This window comes from Myiozetetes cayanensis, unplaced genomic scaffold (assembly GCF_022539395.1).
Source record: "Myiozetetes cayanensis isolate MyiCay16 unplaced genomic scaffold, myiCay2020 scf13, whole genome shotgun sequence".
NCBI lineage: Eukaryota > Metazoa > Chordata > Aves > Passeriformes > Tyrannidae > Myiozetetes > Myiozetetes cayanensis.
Genome location: NW_026086937.1, coordinates 8,489,682 through 8,513,440, shown reverse-complemented (window position 1 = coordinate 8,513,440; position 23,759 = coordinate 8,489,682). Strand labels below are relative to the sequence as shown.

The window sequence follows — 23,759 nt, the reverse complement described above, 5'->3', positions numbered from 1 at the left end:
TTAATCAGTGTCTGTAGTTAAACTCCTCATGTGACATCTAGTACAGCTGCCTCCATTTACCAAACATTCAAAATTTGTCATCACAGTTATTTGGTAAGAACTATTTTCCACGAAACCATTCTGACTGGCATTAATTACATTATTCCCTTTTATTTATATCATCTGAGCCCTGATTCCCCCTCAGAAGTGGCTTAAACAGATGGGAGGAGGAGGAGGGTCCCCCGCAGCAGGCAAGGAGAAGCTCTGAGAGCTCCCTTTCTGGAGTGCTGCAGGAGGAGGGAAGCAGCCCTTGGGAAGGTGGAGGAGGCAGAGCTGTGCCTCGTGTTATCTGGACCTGCCTGTGCAGAGCACGGCGTGAGGGAGCCTTGCCAGGTGCACGTCCATCTGAATGGGCTTCTTCAAACCCCAGAGTGACACAACAGGTTCTCAGTTCCTCACCTAAGATGTGGGAGCTGATTTTTCTAATGCAAAACAAATCAACTGAAATTGCTTTCAAACATTTTACTTTTGCCTGAAATAGCCAGGAAAGCTCTTACAAAAGAGTGGTGATAGGTGGCTGAGGACACCTAACTCCTCTAGATCCTGTCAGTGCCCTCAGCACTCCAACCATCGCTCTCCCATGACCTGTATAACAAGAGAATCTGTGAACTTGGGGAACTAACACCCTTAAGTTTTGGCATAAGGAAACAACAGGAGCAAAGCCCTTCTGAGACCTCTCAGCACTCCCTGACAGATTGTCTTTGTATCACATTTTATAGTTGCACGTTGCAGTTGCTGGCAGCACGAGCCGTAAGTAAAGTTGTGAAGTTGCTTCCATTTTAACCTGTCATACAGGTTTCCAGAGGTCACTTGTTTAAACTGCCATAAGACATTTATTTTCTAGTAGAAGTGAAATATATTTTCTCTCTTTTTAAACAAGCAGATACAATGCTGAATGGCAGGGTGACAAAATGGCAAATAAAACTCTGTGTGACAAGGCAGTAACTACCGCAAGTGACTGACTAAATGAGCTGCTCCTCAGGAATGTCTCTGCAGACCCATTTAAGAAAACATCAGCCTTCTCCATCAGGGTCAGAAAGTCCAAATGTCAGGAATGACTCAGAAAGGCAGAGGAGAACCAGGCAAGGCACAAAGAGCATCACAAATCAAACGTGGGAAGAGTTTCTAGGCCAGTACAAGCTGAACAGACCTTGGAGCTGCAAGAGAGACAGGTGGATGGAGGATGGCCATGAGCTGAAGGCTTACAAAGAGGTTATTCCTAAGGCAAGGCTGCTGGGAGCCCAGTGAAATCACTGGGCAAGAAGTTTGGTACAAAAGCAGTACCTTTTCCCTCTGGTGCATAATTAAGCTGTGCCACAGGGAGCCCCACAGCCAAACTGAGATGCTTTAAAAAGAGATTAAGCAAATGTAGGTCCTTCGAGGCCGTTTAAACACATCCTGTCTGGGTACAGCCCATCAAGGACCTTAAACACAAGGGAAAGAGCCAGGCCACACTTGCCTCTATTCCTGAGCAGTTACCCAAGTCACAGGTGAAAGTGTTTCTGGCTGGCCCTGCAGACCTGGCCTTAGGACATTAGGGTAGCAAAAACACAAAAGGAAAGAATTGTTGACTAATACTAAAATGTTAACAGATACATTCGTGAGGAACAGCAACACCCTCATTCAAGTGGAAACTTAGCAATTGCCAGCAGTAATTACAGGGACATTAGGATGTCCCCTGGGGTAGGGCTGTCATCCTCCAGGCTGGAAATCCTCAGAACTTTTTGCCACACGGCTTTGACATAACAGATCCCACACACCTCATCCTACTGACACAGTGCTCCCTGGAGGAGCCATTCTCCCCTACCACGGATGTCTGACTCCTGACATTCTTTTTTTCCCCCCTAAAAAAAGGAAGGATGAAAGTTTACCTAGGGAAACCTGGCTGTTCAGACACTGCATGGGAGAAAGAGTCCCTGGACACAGCTCACGGGAGTGGGTATGTGCTACATCCTCACTCAAAACATTCAGAAAGGCCTTTGCACCCAAGAGCTCAAAGGACCTCAAAACCTCCTTAAAGCCAGAGAACTTAAGTCATTCTAAAGCTCTAAATCAGCTTAAACAGCTTAAACTCATCGAAGGCCCTACAGTGTTTTAAGCATTTTAAACCCATCTAAAGCCTTAAAGTGGCTTAAGGAGCTTGAAATACTCTAAGGTTTAAAAGTGGTTTAAGAATCTCTAACTTTTGGCCAACCTCCTCCTCATACCTGCCCCAGCTGAGGCACCCATCACTCCAGGGTTAAGGCAGTATCCAAGTGCCACAGTCCCATTTACCCCAAACAGCCCAGATGCAGCTGTAACAGCATCTGGAAATTATCCACATACTCTTCTCCTGCTTTCTTTGGTTTCAAAGACTTGAAAGGAGCAAGGCCTGGAGTTGAACTCTCAGGTTTGAACAAGACTCTGACCTAGGGCTCTCATATCTACAAAGTTTGTAGCTTCTGGTTCCAGCTTGGCTGTAGATAAAAACCATGTCAGACTGCTTGATTCCCCTGTTCACCTCACCAAGAGCTCTGAAGTCCACAGTGACTGCAGAGGATGAAGCGAACCTGGTAAACACATTTTTGCATTTTCTGATGCCCTGATTTTAACCGTACAACTTGGGAATGGAAAAAGCCCGGGATGCTTCTGTGTGGCTGTTCTCACATTTAAGAGTGATTGCTCTTGCATCTTCTTTACACTACCACTTCCCAGACTCACAAATAGAAACTATACTCTTTAGAAAATTTTATTTAATGCTATATTAACACATTGCTACATCATGTATTCTTTCCCCATTCTCCTCTTGCTGCTGCTGCAACATCACCCCTCCTCTCTGCACTCCCATCAGCACATCCCCCTGGGACATTTCCCATCCTCTTCCTTCTCTGCAGGATAGCTCCCAATTCCACTGCCTCTCCCACGACTTAAATTTGCAATTTTTCCTTTCTACCTCCTTTTTTTGCCTTGTCTTTCACCATTATTTCTTTGGACAAATGAGAATTATACTTTACAGATCCCTCAGGACAATGTATCCAAAACAGTTCAGCTGCAAATCATATGACACAGGGATTTATTGAGGATAAGTGCTGCATCCTTACTTCTTGCAGAAGGAAAGGAAAAGGAACCATGCAGGTCCCAGAGCTCTCTGCCCACTGATTGACTGTTGCTATGCCCTTCCCCCAAAAGATACAGCAAGCTATAGCTTGAAGGCAAATTAATTTAAATTTGTTTTACAAATAAGGTTAAAGAAAACATTTTAAAGCAGATACAAACTGCATTGCCAGCAAACCTCTCTGAATCATCAAAAGGTCAGCATCTCTTTGGGCTCACGGTGGGCAGTAAGCCAGAAACACAGAGCATGGCTTTCCTTTTCATGTGTGTGCATGATTTAATTTTAATGGAACACACTGAAATGATTTTTAGTGCTCCTATCTCCTGTGAAAACATCTCCCTTGGACTAAACTGCCAAAGTCTGTGCATCACTGGTAGGTGCTGGCAGATGTGCTGGGCCCACAGGGACTGTTTATCCATTTCCATGGTGTGGCTCAAAGATGGTCTCTCTGCCCACAAAGAACTATGCACAGTTCAGTATCCATTTCTTTTCTTCACCTCCTCCTGTAAGAGAAACCCTGCAGGGGTTTGGGGATCCAAAACTTATGATTTCCATCCCCCTTGCCCCTTTCTGGTGATCTCTTTCCCAGCGCACACACACTGGGTTAGAACCTTTCCTCACTGAACTAAGAACTGCTGTCTTTGAAAATGGGGCAGAGGAAAATCTGAATAACAGAGAAGAGGAAAAGAACAAAAAAAACATTGATAATGTCTCACTGTCAGGCAAAGGAGGCTGCCTAAGCCTTTGTTTTTGGTTAGCATCTGTAAATATAAAAATGAGTCATTTCTTTTGTAGTCCCTACAGAAGGTTCTTCAAGGTATATACACTTATGAAAATAAAAAACCTTTTCCTATTGCAAGTGTCCTGTGCCAGGTAAAGAAGATTGGTTCAGGAAGCAGCAGGTTCCTGGGATCTTCTGAGCCCCTGTGCTACCATGCTTTTAAATATATCCACTTTATTCATTTGTCTCACCTCCACAACATCTGGATGAAGAGACTTAATGGCCCAGACAATGCTAAGGCCTCAAACCAGAACCACATTCCCGTTTCCAAGACCACCTTGCGAACAAGCCCTCTAACTGTGGAAGACCAAAGCACCTCCTGCTCTTCCCGCAGGACATGGCTCCTCTAGCCCAGGGAGCACAAGATCACACATCTCCTGTTCTGCACAGGCTCTCCCTCCAGTTGCCCTGACTCCCTGCACAGCCCTCCCATACTGGTCATGGGCTTTTCAGCAGGCAAAGCAGTTTTGTAGAGGCAGCTCAGTGCAGAGCACGTTCTGGAAGGTCAGGCAGCAATGGGATATTGCCATTCCCAACACTCCTCTCTTGGCACTCAGTGCAAATCTTCTCACCACATAATTTGATAACACTTACTGTAACAAATCTTGACTGCTGGGCACTACAGGTGAGAACTGGGAATGCTAAAATGAGTCTTTAGGAGCCTGACTTTTCTTAATCTCCTGCTGGAACTATTTCATTTGGTGAGGTGAGGAAAGCTGTGTTAGGCTGCTGCTGAGAGATCCTGGTGTGGCTCTTTGGATTCCCACGTGATGCCTACACACAGTGTTTGTATTTCCATAGAAAGTTTGCCACAACTCTGCAGAGACTCAACATGCCAAGACTGGACAAGATCACAGTTCAAAACAACCACAAGCAGTCAAACCCTGCTCTAGAGTGCTGTTCAGAGCCACATTACCAGGAAGGCTACAGACACTGGGGCTATAAATAACACTGAGGTACTGCCCCTGCACAGTGGTCACTACAAATCAGCACAGTTTAGCAGAAGATAATGTGCTAATTCCATTCTTGTGTTGATATCCCTAATGGATGCAATGCTGAACAAGCACAAGATTCTTCAGTGTGGGTGCCATGGGGGTTTGCTCCATGCCCTGTGTCCCCTTGGCTTTGTCCAGCAGCCTGCTCTGGCCAGGAACTGTTATGGGAAGGATGGAGGGGCTGAAGGCAGCTCCTGTTCCCCCAGGTGCTGGAGGCTCTACTTGCTCTGCCACCAAGGGACAGCAGAGATTCAGAGCCCAGGGTGAAGCTGGTACTCTCTGGAGGGGAAAGCGTGCTGGAAGTGGCTGTGCTAGCGTCCCTCTCCCTGGAAGGAGCAGGGGAAGATATGGGACCTTGGTGCTGCAGTGGGATGTTCCAGAGGGGCCAGATCTGCCTGGCAGCTGCAATGGAGAGCAAACTGCCCAGTTTCCCTCTCCGAGATCCTTCACACCTGACTGACTCCTCTGCTGAAAGGCTGATCAACATCCTCTTGGTACTTGGGGAGACATATTTCTTGTAGCATCTCCAGCACAGATGAGCTATCACACTTACCAACTACAAATGCAGAAAGCCTGCACACCCATGACAGGAGAGAGAAAGCCACTGAGGTGTGAGGCAGGTCCACACTACCCCTTTGAGTCCCATTTCTGCCACTGCCAAAAGCAGACACAGAGTGGGTGCACTATATGTGACAACCACAGCCGTGCCTGGAGTAATACCAGCCAAAGAACAAAGACTCATATAAGACATGATTTTATTCCAGAGTTTCCAGCACATTCTGTAGTTAACAAGGCCAGTGACACAGCATCAATAACAAGTACTCCCCGTCTTGAAATCTTTCTTTAACCTGTGTAATGGGACTTCTTTTGCTGCTTTTTTTCCCCTTTAAACAAAACCACTGGAAGCATTAATTAAAAGTAATTGTTGATGGTATCATCCTAAGTGCTTACTCTGTTTCTTATCTGGCCAGCTCATGCCTTGGATTCCAAGAATAAATCACAAAGACAGCAGATACCACATATCACCACAGAAATGAGTTTAGCCTGGGAGAACAAATTAAGCAAAGATAAAATCTAAAGCCCAGATCTCCCTTCGGAAATGATGGTTTGGTCTCACTCCTGTTCACAGATGCTCTTTGCACTCAAAGCAGAGCAGCAGCAGCAGAGCAAAGCTCTTGCCTTTTAAGCGTTCTGGTGAACTTGCCCCACCCAGGGGTAACACAGACTCCCTACGGGGTGGGAGGCGGGGGGTCGGGGCAGCAGCTCCTGCCCTGTCCCTGCACGGTCCCTCCTCACCCAGCTGGGGCACAGCGGGGAAGGGGGGAGGCACAGCCCACCCAGCACCCAGGGAGGAGGAGCAGGACTTGTGCAGTGGCCACACAAGGGCCCAGATGCCATGACCTGCTCTGCAGCAGCAGCAGAGCACAGCAGGCAACCCAACTGCTTTGCAGAGAGGCATGGACTGTGCTGCTCCCCCCCTGGGGCTGTATCCCCAGTGCTATGGCAGAGTCTGATGTTCAGATGATTGCAGGGAAGGCAATCAGAGCCCCCCTGCAGAGCACCCAGCTCATGTCAAACAAGTGTGCTGAGAGCAAACTGAAAAACACGACAGAGATGTCAGAGGCTTCTCCTTCCCCACCATCCTTCTATCAGCATCTACAGCTCCTGCACATGGTTCAGGGATCCTTCATCACCTCTTTTTTTCCTGGGCTTTATCAGCCATCACAGCTTCTTCAGCCAAGATGTGAGGCAGGCTTGAATGAGTCAAAACTAATATCAGCCTGATTAACACTTACACATCATCTGCAGCTTCCAGCTGAATGTGTACAGCAGTAGGGGAAGCTCAGGATGGGGACAAACACTGGGTTCCCCATAACAAGACTCGACACAGATACTTCAGGAAAAGTCATGTATCAAGAACCTAGACAAGTCTTAGAAATAGCAAATTAAAATTCACCCAACATTACATATCAAGAGGAAAAGTATTCCCAGGATCTTAGCAACCAGCATTAACACCTGTGGCAGGCAGTGTTGTAACTCATGTTTCCAAAGGGTACTCTGTAATCTTGCTATTTTTCTGCTCAGAATTCTTAAATGCAAGAACAATCCTACCAGTTTTGCTCCCAACTGTTCTGGTATGAGCAATCTGGTGAAATAGCCCTAAGTAGGTCTGATGCAAATTGCCCCAAGCAGGGAAGGGGGAGGCAATTTCACCAGAGGTCCCATAATTTTTCCTGTAACATACTTTTCTTCCTCACTGTCCTGGACTCCCCACAGACCTTGAAGAAAACAGTTCTTTGCTTTAGTTCTCTAGCAGCAGGCAGCTGGGGAAGGCTCCAGCCCTTTCCATCAACAACTACAACACTTTCCAGAGAGGAGAGTGGCCCTGCAGGAAGCAGTGTGGCAGCTCTGTACCTCAGAAGCATCAAACTCACATCATTCTCGAGCCTTCCATTTTCTTTCCAGTATCAGCAGTGAGCATTTTGGAGTGCTGGATCAGCTGTTACAGGACACTCCTCCCACTCCCATTACATGCACTGGCTGCTGCTGCACAAGCTTTGATGTGTCACAGCAGCAAAGGCAAACGGCTCTGGCTCCCACAGACACAACCCCTGCAGCTGGGCAGAGCAGAGGGAGTTTTTTGGGAACAAGGACACTGTAACAGGTGTCATGTAGGTGTGGTAAAAGCGGACCAGAGGGAGAAGGGGAGGAGGAGGTTGCAGTGTTGTGGGAGCTGTGCCTGCCCTGGGACAGGGTTTGGTATTCATCAGGTTTGGTATTCAGTCCCTTCCAAACCAGCAGAGCCCTTCAGTGACTGGCAGGAACAGGGTGTCCCCAAACAGAGCAGGCAGCAGGGGGTGAACGACTTCATCACCAAGATCAGCTTCAGCTAATCAATTCTGTGGAACACTAAATAAAAAGAAGTTTCTGGAGAACTTCCCCAAAGTACCTTCTTATGCAGAGCGAAACAGGGAGCTACAGTCTGCAGTTCAGTGACAAAAGCCACCCAAGGAGCACTTCAGTGACATGGCACTGAGCTAAACAAGAACATGAGTCACTTTGTGATCTAGGATCAGTCTGGGCTGGCAGACATTTGTGCTCAGCTTACCAGCTGCCCCACATGGCTCCTACATGTTGAGCCAAACACTGGGATTATGAATGGAGCCAATCTACCAGATGCTCCTCAGAGCTCTGTGTGTGTGTGCAGGCCCTGTGAGTAACTGCAGTTCTCATCTAACATCAGATTTTTTTGCACTATTTCAAGATATGGAATAGGCAAGACAGCAACAACTGACAATCCAAACACAGTGCAGGGGCTGCCACGATGCTGAGGCCTGTTAATGCTCCCATTAGACAAGGGGCAAGAGCTTCTGAACCTCAAGCACTTTCAGAGCCTGCTCAAATCTTATGCAAGATCTGCCCTCACAAGCAGCAGCCAAAAGCTTTCTGTCACTGAAACCTACGACCCCAAAGCCACACTTTGGTCCCTCATCTGTCACTTGAAGACTGAGGTATACATTCCCATCGTTCACTTGTCCTTTCCAATAAACAATCTTTTTTTTCCACCTTATGCCATTAAGTTCTGGTTCCAGCTGTAACTAAGACCACAGGTAAAGTTTAGAGGTGAGAGAAATCAGATTTGTTTGTTGAAAGCCAGTGTTGTGTGCTACAGCTTTGGTTTTGGTTTTGTTTAATGGTAACTTCAGAAAACAACGTAGACTGGATGGTTCCAGTGGCTATTTATCACAATGTCTAGATAATATAGTTAATAGTTTGAGGTTTTTAATAATTCAAAACTGTTCATGTAGGTAAGAGATTCTCAGAGAACTGCTGGGAGCTGGGGCCTACAGCTGCCCCACACCCAGCACTGCAGGAGAGTCTCCTCTCTTAGGGAAAAGGATGCTCTGTAGCTCAGGTGTAACAGAAAAGAGCTCAGCAAGTACAGATTCCATATTTTTGTGTGCTAAAGTGATGTGGTTTTGACAACACTAATGTATTACACAATCACATCAATAACTGGTACAGAGTACATCACTCATGATGACAGAGACAACATCACCATCTAGCCTTTCTCAACACCAGACCAGACTCCAGGAGCCATAAATATTCAGGTCTGAAAGGACTGCAGTAGCTTCAACCATTAGCCAGCAAATGCACTGCCCTCATGAAAGCTGTAGTTAAACTGCAGATTACCTAACACACAAAATGAAGGATCTTGCTGAATTTTAAAGGCTTGAATGTTTTGCAGTCTCCAGCACAAATGCAAGCAGCATCATTAAGAATAGTGCACCGTGGTTTCCTTTCCAGTCTGTCTTCCTCTGGGAATTGGTCTCCTTCAGTGCCATCAAGTAGAGGGTTGCTCCATTGAGGTGCCAATGCCAAGTCTGGAAGTGCTGTGCTGGACAGGGCTGCTGGTCACACATCATGGAAGGTGAGCAGGCCCAGAGGGGACACGCTGCTTTGCTGCCCTTCCCTCCTCACAGCCTACAAGAGTGGTCCTTGAGTCGCTCCCCCGCCGGGCACGGCTGCCACTGGCCTGTGAGAAACGAGTGGCCTGCAAGCAGTGTCCTGTGCTGTGGCTGTGCCAGCCATCTTGATACACAGAGCTGATAAGCACTGAGGTATAATAAAGGAAATGGGATTAAAGCCAACAAAACACTCCTTCCACACTGCTGCAGTGTTTATTCAGCCAGAATTCCTGATGAACTCTATTAATCAATCTCTTTGGCTAATTGGGCATTACTCAGGCCACTGCACAGCACAGTGTTCACAGTGACAGAGCAACAGAGGCATTACAGGCTTCAGCTTTTTACAGCAGGTGTTTACATGTAGCAGGTCCTTGTGTAAGGGCTCCTTATAGGATAACTGTCCCTCTGCAAACAAAGCAGCGGCACTTTGGGCTTCTCCAGGGCTGGGAAGTGCTACGTACAGGCACAGTATCGTCATCGTAAGGAATCAAGGCTGGTTAGTGCCAGGGGTACGATTAAGCAGGTTGTCTCCGTTACCTCTTTCCCTTTCTCTTGTTTAACTGTGATCCAAACCGCAAGGCACAAGTGATGACAGCAGGAGAGTGAGGGGAGCAGGGTGGGGAAGGGGGTGATGATTAAAAAACAAGGAAGGTTACTCTGAGACACACAGTTACCGTAACAGCAGACAAGCAGACCAGAGGCAGACAACGACAAGCTGACCTGCTGATTTGTTGCCCAGTCGTGGAAACCCCCATGCACCACACCACTACCGGCAGTCCTCCTTCAGTGAAATGCCAAAAGAAACATCAGCACCACGTTGACGATGATGAGGAAGAGCAGGATGACAAAGACCACTACCCGCTGTGTCTCCGGGTTCATGTTGCAGCGGAGGAAAGTGTGAAGCGCACTCCATTTGTGTCTGCTTCGGTCGGGGACCTTTGCCATGGCTTCAGCCCCCAGGAAAAAAAAAACCAAAACCAAAACCAAAAACCAACCAGAAAAGCTTAAGTGCCTGCTGTACAGCCGGGGGCACGGATGGGGCAGAGGGCTGTGAACAAAAGCTGCCTGCAGCTCTCAGAGGCAGAAGTCTGAAGGGCTCGGCACGGCCATTGCTGGTCCCGCACAGCACATGTGCCAAACGCCCCCTTAGCTCAGGGGGAGTCGGTCAGCGCATCCATCCCTGCCGAGGGAGCCGTCGCCATGGCTCTGGCAGCAGGAAGACACTGGATTCCTTCTGGCAGGACGCGGAGCGTGCCGGAGCACTGCAATCCGGCTGCGATATTGGCTTTCCAGAGAGCGGCTCCGCTATTTGCTGGGCGCCGTCTCCAGGATACACGAGGCCTTAGCAACGCGGAGCGCAGCCCTGGGGTGTGCAGGGGAGGCTCTTAAGGAGGGTCAGCACTGGATTAGGCGGCTGCTTTTTTAAATCCTTCCACCCGCACTAAGATGTGCCAGCAATAGAGAGACCAGCCCTGCCAGAAGCAAATCCCCAGCTCCGGGTGGGGCTGGGAAGAGCCGGCCGTGGGAGAGGGCCGGGCTCGGCGAGGGCACACACGGTTTCCCACACACCTGAGGGAGCAACAGGTGCGGGGTGTTTGCAGGAGAACGGAGGTGCAGCCCTGTGACCGGGGGCCCGGGAGAAGCGGCTCCTGTTGGACTCCACCATCCACTTCCTGGCAGGATCCTGGAGCCAGAATGTCTAAAGGACTTGGCTCACTCTGCCAACGCCTCCGTGGGCCTGAGTCACTGAAACCTCAAATCTCTGCAACCAGAAAACCTCTATTCAGCTCTACAGAGCCCTTTTGTGAACTTGACTTTTGCTGCTGGACTGCAAAGTTCCCCAAGCATCAATCTGGCTGGGGAGCACTCAAGGTGCCCCAGCTAACTAAGCTCCCACCCGGGTCAGATCAGGAGCAGGATGAAAAGGAAAGGCAGGGATAGACCTTGGAGAGCTCTTTGACTACAGCCTTTTTCTTTCCTCTAGCCAGCAAGGCAGAGCCCACCTCTTACTCAAAAGCCAGCAGCGATAGCACTCCCCAGAAGAGGAAAATGACACCATATTTAAGTCCTTAACTGACAGGAGGCAATTTCACATCTTCCAGTTCTCGAGTGCTTACCCCACACATTCCCCCCTCTGAAACTGAGAAATCTGAATCCAGCCATGCAGCACTTGGAGTTAGGGGCTAGACAATAGTGCAGATAATGCATGGAGTTGCAGATGCTCCATGGAGGATGGAATTATCCAAGAGGATGACTCTGCACTTTACACAACAGTTTCAAACATGGGGGAAAAAAAAAATCCCCAAACCCAACATGTGTCTATATAGACACAAACATTGTTCTCCCCCTAAACACCTATGGCAGCACCCGTCTCTGGGAAGGGAAGTGAGGGAGCAGCCACACGATGTGGGTACAGACAGAACGCTCTCAGCTGCTCTCACAGTACAGAGAATGCACTAAAAAAAGCTGCCTTTTTTCAGGTGTTAGCACATCAATGCTCATAATGTTTCTTGGAGATCTGTACATCTCCTGTAGGTATCCTGGAACACAGCAGGTGAGAGATTTAAAAGGGGAAATGTTTTAAGAGTTATGGGTACTGGTCTTTTCTTTGATTTTGGAGTTTTTTTCCAAATTGTGCTAACCTCAGCAGGGGCTATAGAGAGAGGGCTAAGCAGTCAAAACTTTCACTGTCTCCTTATGCTTCTGCACTGTTTAAGATAGCTGTCTTTCTAGGCATCATAAAATCAAATCTAGAATTATGCCAGTTTCTGCACGTAAAGATCCTGCAAATCTCGTTGTCTCTAGCTTAAACATGGAACTTGGAGAATAATGTGTAGGACAAGAGCTTGTGCTCTCAGTGCAGCTTCAGGACCTGGTAAAAAACCCTTCACATACACTGCAAACTACTGGGATCCACAAGCTGCTCAAGCTCACGGGTGTTTGAGTTTTTGGCCTGCATTTGCTTAATGGCTTTGAAAAACTATTTCTCCCTGCCAAATGCACCACGGCATAACAGTCCCATCCCTAAGCTTGCAGGCTTCCATTTAATGAACGTTCCTCAGGTCCACGGTTGACTCACATCATTGCACTGTTCAACTCCTGGGCATTCTGCAAATCTTGTCTGGCTTTGAAGGCTTTTCATGACTGACTGAGTTTGGACATAAGCCACTGAGCAGTATTTGGCAGGGATATGGATATTCAGGAGAACCTAATCATGGCGGATGGGAAGCATGATCACACCTGCTCTGAAAGCTGCATAAAAACTACTACCTTCTCTAGGCTTAGTTACACTGAAAATAAATAAACTCCAGTGATTCAACAAGACAGAGCTACACTGTTGGTGTCACAGAAGTTTCTAAAATCCACAGTGATCTCCAATAGTTTCCTAAAATCTTTGCCACTTACGAACATGCTTGAGCATTTGAAGGTGAAAGCACAGAAAGTTTGCCTGAATATCTGTAAAGACACCTGAAAGGGGAAAGTAGTTCACTTCTTGGACACTGCTCTGAGCCTGCCTGGAAGGAGAAATTCAGGGGAAACTGGTATCAAGATTAAATTGCAGGGAAAAAAAAAAAAAAAAAGAAACAAAATAGTAATGGAGGGTACATGTTCATCTAATTTTGTTGTCTCTCAGAAACAGTCTAAGCCACACCTACGTTCCTTTACTCTTCTGATGTGCAGCCCCAAGTGCCTTCCTGCACTACACTGCCCGGGCACAAATAACATGTTTACCTTGTGTACATCTTGTAGAATTGCACAATTAATGTTAAGTTGCAATCACCCTTCTGACCCCACAGTGAATTGAAAGTGCTCTTGACAAGGACAAAAGCTGCAGAGTGACTCTAGCTGTGACCTGGCTTTTGTTTCCACCCCCACGCAGTGAAACCCCTCACAGGGTCCTTGGCACAGACTGCGCACGTGGGAGTTACTTCCATGGTAACTCAAAGTGTTTGCAGGGGGGGGCTCTCCAGCTCCTGCTGCGCTCTCTAAACACCACATGGCATCTTTCCACGGTGGAAATAAAGCCTCATTCTTATTCCTCACTGATCAGATATGCTTCTGTGGTAGGTGGCATCAGCAAGAGGTGAAATAGCTGAAAGTTTTACCTCGTGGCTTGTAATACAGTGGGACTTACTTTGTATAACTGTCACTGAGGGAGCATATTTCAAATAATTGTTGCACAATCTCCACTGGAATCTAATTTGCAATTGTAATAATTTCCTTCCAATTATTCCTCTAAGAGCCATCCTCAGCCAGGACTGCACCAGGGGAATAAAGCTGCCACTCCAACAGAGAAGGGGCGAGCACAGCACAGCCTCGAAGGCCTGGGCACACACAAAGCCAAGCTGCAGTCCCAGAAGATTGCCAGTGACCAAGCCTTCAGAGAATGAGATATTCTCCCAGTCTAATACTAGATAAAGTAAAAACAGAAAGACAAGCCTTCACTTTTCATCAAAATGATACTAAATATTGCCCAGTCCTTACTCATCTCTGTGCTTGTATGTGCACCAAAGGAGGCCTAAGCTTTTGAAGACTGGTTTAGTTGCCAGTTTTAGGAGGCCAGGAGTGTACAGACAAACCCACTGCTGGCCAGTGAAAAGAGCATTTCAATACTCTGCAGCTGAACTGGGAATTGAAAGGCAGATGTGCATAAATGTGAAAAAATAATAACTGTAATAGGAAGCACAGGTGTGTCAGTAGAACAGGCAAATAAATAACTGAGGAGACAAGCAGTGAAGTTCCCATCATGCTGGGAAGGCAAAGAGCCCATGTCCCAGAGCAGGGGCACCAAGGGCAGTCATACAAGGGCACCAACGCTGCCAGCAGCACCTTTCCCCTCTCTCAAGAGAGCAAACTTGGAAAGCAAGGCTCCCAGTAGCACACTGCCTACCATGCTGGAGCACACTTCCAGGACTCCCTATCCTTGACTTATCACAAACACGGATGTGCTTGCTACAAGTACAAGACACAACACAGTTCAACTCCTCTTAAAGCCAAGGAAGAATTAGTATTGTAGGCACAAATAAACACTGTTCTAAAAACCCATAGAGGAAAAAAAGAACACTCTTGCTGGGTCATTTATCAATGCCTTCTCTCCAACAAGGTGAAAAATATATCAAAATATTAACAAGCAACAGAGGCAGAAGTGCCAGAACTGAGCCTGGATGGGGCCCATCTGACACACAGACAGGTACTCTGTGCCCCAGCTATGCTGCCTCATTGCCTGCTCAGGGCAGAGCACATGGACAAACCAGGCAGCAGCTCCGTGCTGTTTACTGGCTCTGTGCAGCAGAGCTCTGCATGCCATGCAAACACAGCACACAAATGTGAACTTCTTTACAAGTTTTCCAAAGGTGTTGCTAAGTAGGATGCCTCCTGAGGCAGTATTACACTCTATTTTTGCACCAGTGAAGCCTCAGACACAAACATGAACTTCCCTGTCCCTCTGGCTGGCATTGCTGGATGTTCGGATGCTGAGCATAAAGAACTACAGAGGAAGAGAACATGTTCAGTGCATGCAAAAACCTTCAACAGTTTGGCAGTCAGAGTAACTGATTTCACCTGGGTCTGTATGACTGGGGCTTTTCTCCTTTTAACCTTGCTTTGACACAAAAATAACCAAACTATTCCTGCTCTTTTCATAAAACAGCTGTTGCACAGCTTCTTGGGGAAGAAGCTTCTATTGATTTTTATTTTTTTTTAATTGGGTGATAAAAATACTTCTATCTAATAACACTGGGGTGACAAACCACTTCAAATGCATCTTTCAAAAAAAGAATCCAGGCTGAGTGGATGTTCAATGGACAAATTTCTACTCAGTTTTCAGCTCAGCAACTGAAAACAAGAAAAGAATGACAATGAAATAGTGAGAGGGGAGAGCATTGCTACCTGCAGATCAATCCATGGAAACCAAGTTTCCTGAACTCCCAAATATCCCACTCTCACACTTTATCCAGATCCAAATGTAGCAACTATCAAGCCTGCTGTGCAATGAATTAATTCTCAGTAACAACTGCAGCTAACACCTTCCAAAAGGATGTCATTCCTACTGAGCCATGGCCAGAGAATACCAGAACAAGTACAACTTCTTCAGCTGCATACGATCGTGCATTTCTAAAATGGAAAACAATCTGTCAGAGACCCACAGTTCGCTTTGAATTTTTACAGTGTGTAACACTGTGTTACTAGAGCACAGTTACTCCCACTGCATCTTCTCCCAGCTCGTACTGCATGGTTCAAGCCCACACAGCTTTTACAGCCAGTACTTCCCTGGACAGATTACTCATGTCATCCTGCCAAAACGTTGCGAGCTGTTCTCGTGCTGGAGTACTGAGATTCACGAGATAATTATCAATGGAAAGAAAATTGGCCTGACCGTTTCCTGGGGCAGTGCAGAGATTAAGGCATGGGCACGCTGGGACACCGCAAGAAAAGCAGCCATTTAGATTGGCCACCTCTGACTATAATTAATTAGAAGAAAAAAACCAAACCTCACAATCTGCTTAGCAACTAGTTCAGACTCTACTAAAGCTAGAAAATCTTCAAAATGCTCCTAAAGCAAGTTTTATTTTCAAGAGCAGCAGCAATAACTACTAACATGTTCGAGGCATCTGGGAAGTATTATCCTGGCCTGGAGCTCCGGTGCCAGAGGAACGCGTTGGTGCCGTGAGCCACGTGCTGGCACAACACACCCCACGTGCTCCTGTGAGCCGAGGCCAGGGAGCCTCCAGCATCACACACGTGGGATGTTCCAGGATGGAACACAGCTGGGCCTGCCGTGGGGGTTGACTCAAGGTGGAAAATTCTCTCTCAGTGTTGAATGACAGATGACAGGGGAGCGATACGGGCAGGAATGGCCTGGGAAACAAAACCAAGCATGTTGTGATAGACGTGGTAGAGCAAGGAACAAGCAGAGAGAAGCAAAGACAGGCTGGCACAGTCCATACAATGGCCTAGGAAAATGTATCTTTTCAGTACAAGACTGGAGCAACAGATCTCTAAAGTTCTTCCAAGTTGGCTTGTAGTAATGTTCATTTAGGAGTGTTCCTTCATTGCCTCCTGATGCAACTAAGGGAGCCACAGAGGAGGGCTGGGGAGGACAGTAAGCTCCATGGAGTATGAGAATAAGAAAAGCTGTAAGAGGGTAAAACACACACAAGTTGTTTATAAGAAACAGGCTGAACGTTCCTATGTCTTACATGACAGAAAAGCAGGGCAGAAATTTTACACGGTCAAGCAGCCTCCCGAAGCCATGTTTTCCCTGATACCTCTCATTTTTATCCAGCAGGCTGGAAAAATGCAGAAGAGCAATGCACCCTCCAGAATGAATCTTGGTGGGCTGTTCTCTGAAAGCTGCCCCGTGGACCAAGAAATTAATGACAATTTAAGCTACAGCTCAGAAGCAAACTTGGTAAGTGGCTGTTAAAGATGATCAAGAAGGCAACAAGGATGGGAATCTGATTTTCCCAACAGTAAGTGAACAAGGTGCCCCACTGCTTTATTAACAAAGCATCCATTAGAGACAGAGGAATGTGCAAAAAAACAGGACACTTGGTCCATAGTAGGTAGCTCACACATCCTGCTGTCATTTCATAAAACCTGTTGACATGAAGACTTGCCAGTGGCAAGTCAGTGGAACAGCCAGAAGCAGGATCATCTTTAAAGATCATAGATAAAACCAGTTAGAAGTACGACTGGAAAAAAAAAAATAACCCCCATCAACACCTTCCTAGGTCACTGTTCCCTGCAATCCCAACCTTCAAGAGAGAAGCTGAACCTGATGTTCAAGTGCTGCAGAGCAGCACAGCTCCACTGCTGTCCTCTGAGGCCCTGATCACTGCACAGCTCCACACAGAGCCCCTGACAAATGCATGGCACATGGAGGTGTGCCAGGCACGGGCACAAAGGCTGCTCTGTTCCCCTGCCCGTGGAGCTCCCGTGTGGGGGTGGGAGTGTGTGTGTGTTAATGCAAGTAACCTCAGCTCATTCTGCTGCAAGGAGCAGGATATGCCTGACCTGCCTGGAACAGGGGCTCTCCCAGGGCATGCCGAGGGCACCGAGGACTGGCCCCGAGTGCCCCAGAAGGAAGGGGAGTCTTTCCATGAGCCTCAGGAGAAGCAGGGCTGGCTCTTCAGAAGCTTCATTGTTCTTCTTGATCTTTCTTCCCTCTACAGCTCCCACAGTCATGCTGCTTTTATCAGAGTGATAAGATAAAACTGCAGGGAATATGACAATGCCTTCACTGTATTAAGCCACAGATGAACTTGATGGTAACTCTGTCCCCAGTTTACCAAGCGTAGGACAAGGGGCCTCGGTCACAAGACAGGGCTGAAGTTGGTGGGGAGGATCTTTAGAGGATTAACAGTGCTTTTTGAAGGACCAGAAGAGTCAGGAGGGATTTTATTTTTCCACCACAGGGGTGAAATGTCTTCTGAGGATTAGGAAAAAAAGAAAACTTTGCAGAGAGGAGCTGCTCTAAATCAGGGTTTGGAGAGAGGAGAACAAATCCAAAAAATGTTATGATATCCAAACCATGCTGAGAGGAACCTGAAGTACAAGTATGGTATAAACCCAGATATATTCACTCCTCTGTCTCTATGCAAACACTTAAATCTGAAATAACCTCTAAACTAACATTTACCCAGCATTCCTACTCTGTCACATTCTTTCTTTATCCCCTTCTCTCTGTAAATCTTCATACTGCAATATCCCCTTTGTTATTGCACTGTTATCCATCACAGGTGTTTCTTGAACTGGCAGACTGGGGCGTGGACATCCCAAACCCTATTTTTAAAACAAAGGCATTGGCAGAAGTAAATTGGAACATCAAGATTCTGAAAAACAGACTTGTCTTTGCACATCATCAGACTCCCCTTCCAAGCAGGGATAACTGCAGTTTAATTTATGCAATGCTTCTGAAGTAAAATCTTCATAGGAGTGCAAATATTGCAAATAGTGCTTCTAGTGCTCTTCCTCCCATAAAACAGAGGCAGAGAGTTAGGTACGAAACCTACAAGTCAAACAAGGAGCTTCTGAGGACAGGGTGAATCCCTTCTTTGCATTAGAGGGCAGGTTTGAAAGGCTCCCATTTTACACATGAATGGTGAAATCACTGCCCTTCACCTGCACATTTCCTTGGATGTCCTTGCACAGAACCTGATGAGGTGCATGTGAGAGCCCTGAGGACCCTGGAGGGTTAGTGCCTGCCTGCCACACTATCTCAAGTGCAAGGATTTGAAGGTCTCAGTGACGCCATGGTAGGTGACTCTCATGTGCTAGAAGTGACAGGCAGGAAGCCAAGACCTTCTGCAATGTAACCCTTATCCCTGCAGGATGCAATGCCACTACCAGGGGTTAAAAGAGCCCTTTCAATGGGATGCCAAAGTACTGAAACTCGGTTTCAGCCTACACCGTAAAGAGACAACCACCTGTTGTGAGCAGCATCAGTAAACACACCATGTTTCCTTTAAGCAGTGGGAAGCATCAGACAGAGTTCTGGGAACCCATGGATACACTGGATAAAATATAGGCAGACTTTGAGATGACTTGGCAGAAGTAACTTCTGAAGTTAAAACATTGTTGGATCATTTTTTTCTCCAAGGGGAATACTGTTTGTGGAGCCAAGCCCCTTCCACACCCCAGTAACTGGGAACACATTTAATGCCGGCAAACAACAGACATTTTGTTGAGAGTCCCCTCATCCTCACATTATCATTAACAAGCGTTAACAGAAGCTGTTAGTCTCTACAATTTAGCAGCTGGCAGGGCTGATGTGAGAACTCCAAAGCCATCACACTGTCTCTAGTCATTTCCTTCGAGTGACGTATCTGGGTCTGTTTTATGGCCGAAGATGAAAGTTTGGGCAGCACCTTCCCCTCTTTGAACGTGTCTGTATGTGCGTGTGGACACACCCGTGCCCACAAAGAGGGGAAACACAGAGCCTACAACTCCTGTTCTGCTGCTTCAGTTTGGCTCCTGCAAGGAGTTAAGTCCCCTCAGAGACCGAGCCCACAACCCTTCCACACCTGCAGTACTCCTTCCACCGACGCACCTCCATGTTTTTGTTTGGGATTAGAACTCTGACAGCCCCAAGAACTAAGAACTAATTGTTTGTTCCTAATGAGTATCAGATTAATTGGGATATTTAGAGGAAACATGGGTCAGGCAAAACATAATATATTTTATGGAAATGCTTCAGTGTGGATTGAACTCCTGCTGGTGGTGTGTGTGCTGCAGACCATACACGTGGAATGGGAGCTATTTACCCTCACCTCCCACAGGTGAGTAAGAACAAGCAGGGGATGGCCATGTCCCAGTGCTAACAAGGACATGAGAAAGTGTCTCAGAGCAGCCCCAGCTGCCCATGGTAGAAAGCAGAAATATGGCTCTGGCAACTCCTGGGACCACTTATTTCCTGATCCGGGTGTTTGATGAGATGTAATTGCCATAGACTATTTGAATGTACCAATTTGCTTTAAATCCATTGCAAAAAGCCCTCTGAAACAACCTTGGAAGTTTGCAGACCAGAAAACTGTACAAACTAAATCCATCAGACATTAAAAGAAGTTACAATTCTGACTGCATATCCTGAACATTCCCATCTGAGCCCTACACAAAGTTACGCAAGCACTTGGGACCAAACAGTAGGATCCAGCAAAGATTTATGTCCACAGGGGAACATTATTTCTTGTCCTTGACAGTACTGAGCTTCATACAGTATCCTGCAAATAAATCATATCTGCTGCTTCTGGACCACAGTTGTCAAGCTTGGCTGTAGGAATAGGCAGGACACAAAAGCTGGAATTAAGCCCCCGGAAAAAGAAAGACCAGCGCAGCGAGGGGTGGTGGTGTTTGTTAACTGGTTTCTATTTGCTTCAGCATCAGTTGGGAGAGCAATATACTCACATTAAGATAAAAAAAAAAAAGATAATAAATGTCCCAGATTACACAGGGATCTTATATATTGCTTCCATATGATCAGTGGTTCTAATTAAGCTTCCAGTCTGGAAATCTGTTGTGACCACAGCTTTTGCAGCCTATTCCATACTATTTTGAAAAAAAAAAAAAAAGAAATGACAATGTTTTGTGGCACTGTTTTAAAATGTTTCTGTCTTTCCAAGTTTGTCCACACATAGTACACAAGAGATTTCTGTTAATTAGAATGAAGATAAGTGAAGTGAAAAAGGCTATGAAGGATATTATTCATGTTAAACACAATTAAAATCTGTTGTTCTGAGTTCATCTGTATTAACATTTCATGAGTTTGGGGGTTTGGTTTTGCTGGGTTTTTGGGTTAAAGAAAACCACACACACACACACACACACACACAAAACCCCCAAAAAACCCAAAAAACCTCCCCAGTTCACAACTCTGTCTTGTTTAAAATTGACTGTGCTTGGAGGAGCACTGGGTGAGCTCAGAACTTCTCAGTATGTGATCAAAGAGTTTAGCACAAGAATAATGCTTGAGAGACTCAGTACGACAGAGAGAGTACTGCTACAATATCTACTGCCCTTGGTACATGGCAGATGTGTTGTTTGTGTCACTTCCTGAACGTTTTTTCGGTAGGAATTGCTCTTTAAATCAGAAACGTGTATGTTGGAACCAATTAGCTTAATTCTGTCTTGTCAGCAAGCACTGGTGAGCACAAACATCTGTAGCACACTCCAGTATTGCCACTTTAAGCATGTCTTAGATAAAATCCTGGCCTGCTGAAGCCAACGGGTTGTGCATTTCTCAGGAATGGGACTTCACATACCAAATTCCAAACTTATCAGGCATAGAGCCATAAGAGATAAGGAAAAAATGGGGAGTCTTGCTGTAATTTTCCAAACCCTTGGTGCTTTGCTTTCACCAGATGGGATGGTGCTGTTCGTGGAGGGCTGCAAGGGGCTAAACTCTCCATGAGTTGAACTGCAGAGGCTTTTCTTCCAAAGCACGGAGCCAGTGGGGCCCTTTGCACAGCAGGACATCCCAAACCCTCGGTACATGTGTGACAATTCCAGGCAAACAGGCCTAAGCTTCCTCACCCAGGCCAATTACTTAATGAAAACTACACAGCTTATCATCACCACGGTCCCTCGAGAGCCAGGCAGGCTTTTTCATGTGCCTAATCCCTCATGTGCTCAACTTCAGAATATGTATAACACATTTAATGAAGCTTGAAGCTGTCTCTGTTCTGTATGTAACATTTATACAGCACTGGGAGGACAGAGTCACAATGTATTTGCAGTATAGATTCTCCTCTTGCTGCATTTGTACCTCATGCTACCTTGGAAGCAATAAAACATGAGGATAGGGTCTTTATCTGGACCAAACACAAAGTAAACTCCACTAAGGACAATCTAAACACAAAAATCTCTTTTCACAATCATCAAGAATGTGTTTGAAAGAATGTCAAACAGATGCCCCAAGAAAATTACTTCCCCTGCCTCTTTTCTCATCCCAAACCCTTATTATTACTTTTTGATTGATTTTTCTTGGCTCTTACACACTCTCATGCTGATCGTCTTAGGTGGGCTCTATACAACCTTCCCAGCTTTCTTTTATCCCTCTAGTCTTCCTGCCAATAAATTGCTTTTATGAAAGATTTCTTTTTTATTTCATAACCATTTTCTCTTGATCCAAAATGAACTATAACTCAGTGGTTGGGTGCTTTGTTTTTTAATACAACACTTGGTCTGCCAAATGCCTTAAAAATGTATTTCAGCTTCTCTGTTTGTTTGAAAGCTGTTTCTTCCAAGAAGGCTAAGAATAATGTGGTTACCATAGTTTCCTTATCCACCACCAATAAAAGGCAACTTGGAGTACAATAAAACAAAGACAAGACTACTCAAGATGTGAGTGAATGACTGAACACTGAAATCTTCACCCCACATTGTTCCCAGCACTACAGAAAATACTCAAGACTAATCAATACCCAACTTTTGGTCCAGCAGGGAAGATGAGGATAAGCCTGTCTGGCTACCAGCTATTTGAGATATTTCAATTCCAACACTTAAGATGCGTGTTCTTGTAAAATTCCTGCCTCACAGATTTAGTATTTTGCTGCAGAGTTTTTGTGTTTTAGTGTAATCTCTTGTTCTGGGAAGCAATTGTGTAGGCAGCACTTTGCTAAGGCTCACTGAAGTTAAGTGACGGATTAATTACCCGTAGGAACCAGTCAGCAAAGTAAATAATGTACTGTTTGTTCTTACAGTTTTGTTGGCTCCTGAACAGGCAAGATTCTAGGGAACAAGCCAAAAATAATCTTTTTTTCTTTCAGTCAACTGGCCAACAAAACCCCACATATGCTTCAAAGATTACACAAATTACACCTGCTTTGGACACATCCATTTGCCTTCCTGATTAAAAGTGATGGAATTTTACTCTAATAATATGAACTTTTAAGAAAAGAAAGAAAAACAGTTGTTCTCAATAATAAAGAATAATGAAAGAGAAAAGCATGCATGATGGATGCACAGACCCGCTGTCTGTGGGGATATATCTGTGATGTTATATCCCACATGCATGATGGATATACAGACCCACCGACAAGCTTATTTTTTTCCCTGATTTTAAAGAGTTGTGAAGATTTTCTTTGAAAAAAGGTTAAACCAAAAAGCTCTGCCACAGATATGAGCAACAGGGGAAAAAAAAATAAAGGAACTCCCTTCCTTACCCCAGGCACCCAGGGCTGTAGGCAGGGATTCTGAGCACCAGGAGCTGGAAAACTGCTGGAAGAGCATTTCCTTTTGCTGTTTTTGAAGAAAAGCTGTTATCCTCACTGTGCAGCTCTCTGGAACTTTTTCCAGACCCCAGAAGCTGCACCCAGAATCATCACTGGGTGCATCAAACATACACAGAGCCTCAGTCCACATAATTTCAGTTGTAGTTTAGCAACAAGACAATATAATTTATTTTTTATTCTTGCCTTCTTATACTGGGAAGCTCATGCAAAGGTAACAGAGAGAAAGAAGGTGTAGGAGTGCAAGAGATCACTCACATGGTGAACATGCTCCACTCTTTCAATGCAAATTCACCTCACTGAAAAAGCATTATGTGTATAAGGGGCTGCCAGTTCTAATGAAAAGGGAAAAAAAAATGCTATTTTTGCAGAAAAAAAATCTTAGATCCTGTTAGCATGTTGCTCATTGCATCAGGTAAACCAAGTAGCACATTTTTAAATTGCTGATGTCAAGTTAATCACTGTCAACACTATAAAAGAAAATAGCTAAAAGCAGCAACTAAAAAGGTAGGTTGTTCACATCCCTGGAGTGAATTTACTGGGGAACAGGAAAAAGCAGTGAAGACTAAGCCTATGTTAAACTTTGCACCCTTCTTACCAACCAATAAAGGAGAATATAGACCAGGGTTTTTTTCAACATTTCCCTTATGCCTC

The 23,759-nt window shown here is 45.8% G+C and overlaps 1 protein-coding gene across 4 annotated transcripts in view; it reads right to left on the bottom strand.

Annotated features, from left to right (window-relative positions):
* The window catches only part of ARHGEF4 (Rho guanine nucleotide exchange factor 4), a 120,980-nt gene that overhangs the window by 22,948 nt on the left and 74,273 nt on the right, over positions 1–23,759 (bottom strand). The window contains exons 1-2 of one of the 4 annotated variants that reach the window (XM_050308578.1): positions 10,099–10,643; positions 9,104–9,938 (exon numbers count right to left, since the gene is read on the bottom strand). The exons of 2 other annotated variants lie outside the window; for them this stretch is intronic. The gene's annotated coding sequence lies outside the window, so the exon portion shown is untranslated. Of the gene's footprint in view, positions 1–9,103; positions 9,939–10,098; positions 10,644–23,759 lie in introns of those variants that run through there. One more of the 4 variants, XM_050308577.1, reaches the window with a different exon arrangement.